The 1,882-nt window shown below is 43.9% G+C and overlaps 1 long non-coding RNA gene across 1 annotated transcript in view; it reads left to right on the forward strand.

The window, feature by feature from the left end:
- LOC111819734 (uncharacterized) overlaps positions 1 to 1,882 on the forward strand; it is a 10,663-nt gene continuing 8,781 nt past the window's right edge. Inside the window, exon 1 of the long non-coding RNA XR_002823300.1 lies at positions 1 to 103. This is a non-coding gene — a long non-coding RNA (uncharacterized LOC111819734). The remainder of the gene's footprint in view (positions 104 to 1,882) is intronic.

Consider the following 1,882-nt stretch of genomic DNA (forward strand, 5'->3'; position numbering starts at 1 on the left):
GCCGCTCTCCACGCTAGGGGCGGACTGGCAGCCTCTCTGTTACCAGCAGCAGACACCGTCTCCGGGAACTGAGAAGTCGGGGTACTAGATAGCATATTAATGGGTAAGAGGGAATGACACCGGCCAGGTTGGGTGGGGCTCGGGTATGGTCCCTTTGGGAGCTGCTAGTTTCTGGGGTCACTGTTTTTTTTTTACCCTTTCCTTGCAAAGGATTCAGGACCAGGCCATGCCTTGGTCTGTCCCCCGTTCGCCTGAGGGAGACAGCGATCGTGGGGGGCGTGGCAGCCGGCCCTTTCTTTTGGGCTACGCGGAGGCGCGGGGAGTCCAGATCCTCTCAGCCAGCCAGGTTAGCCCTCTAAAGAAGGTCTTAGGCAGCTGATCTCCCCCTCTCGCTGCTCATCCTCACAGTTTGTCAGTAGTTCTGCTTCTCAGTACATGGTATTGCCAAACGTTATTCACTCCTGGGATCCAGCTGTTGTCTGTGTCCGGCAGCTTATTAAAGTTCCACAGTGTCCGGAAAGCGGGTCGCTTTCGTCCTGGGGGCTTCTGCGAGCTGCCCTCCTTCACCGGGGTGCAGTTGCCTCGAAATGCTCAGTCCCGACTCCGTCGAGCTTCTCTTTAATAGTCAGCTGTGTTCCAAAATGAAGACTTAATATTGTTTCATCGATAACGCATGAGAAGTGAAAGGATTTGAAAGCTGTGAAATGACAAGTGATACATCAAAAGAATACAGCACTGGCATTGACTGTTGGGCTTTTTGAACACATTAAAAAACTTCTGACTTGATGTCTTTTAATTAAAACATTCAGTATAATTTATGATTCATGTTCTGTAGGAAAATGGCTTGCTTTCTTGGTAAACAACTAACAACCTTGTCCTTTAGACCTTTAAATATTGCCCGTTTGGTTGTAGGGCCTCTAGTCCACACATTTCCCCCTGCGTACAATCTTGCAATTTTGCTAATGAGACCCCCAAAGCCATAGAAACTGAGGCTTTACTGGCATAAGAAATTCCATTAATTGAATTTTTATTAGTAAATGAAAACCCTAACTTCAGGTTCCAGTTATTTGCCCAACCTAAACACTTTTTCAGAGAGCTGGTGAAAAATAAGCTTACGATTGTTAAGAAAGTTCCTCTGTTGGGTAGCTTTTAAATGCCTGGATAGTATTTATTATATTTAAAATGACTTATGAGACGGCAGCCTTTGAAATACAGTTTTTAAAATTTATTTGCCGGCGAACAAAACAATCCTGTTGGATAAGGCACTCTCAAATTATTTTTGTTAAACTTTCCAGTTAAAAGCTCAAGCTACAAACCATGGAGTCATTCTCAACTCCCTTTTCTTCCTCAGTATATATCCTTTACATTCATTTGGCCCCCAATTCTTAGTGACTCAATTTCTGAAGTGTTTCTGGACTCCAACCTGCTGTCTATACTTCCACTGCAGCTGCTAATTTAATTCAGGTCCTGATCATCATCTATTTCTCCCTTGACCATTTGAAACAACTTTCTCTTTAATTCTCTTCTTTAGAATCAAGTTCAAACTGGCATGCAGGCACCATATATGGGTATTCTAGCTTTATCTCATGTCCTTTTTCCCACTCATCCTCGTGTTGAGGCACACTGAATTTCTTATTGTTCCATAGTGATGCTAGGCTTCTTCAGGAACTCTGCCTTTGCCTGTATTCCTTCTGCTTGAAATTCTTGCTTCTTCCCTTTTCTGTCTCCATCTTTTCCCTGGCAAATTCCTGCTACTCCTTTAAGACAGGATAACTGAAGCTTTTCAGAGCTCCCTAAGGGCACAGTTAGTTGCTAGGTCTTCTGTGCACTTTACTACTGCCAATATAATTTACCAATTCACTAGTCTATCTCTTCTACATCA

Source organism: Trichechus manatus, unplaced genomic scaffold, assembly GCF_000243295.1.
Source record: "Trichechus manatus latirostris isolate Lorelei unplaced genomic scaffold, TriManLat1.0 scaffold00017, whole genome shotgun sequence".
In the NCBI taxonomy this organism is placed as follows: Eukaryota; Metazoa; Chordata; class Mammalia; order Sirenia; family Trichechidae; genus Trichechus; species Trichechus manatus.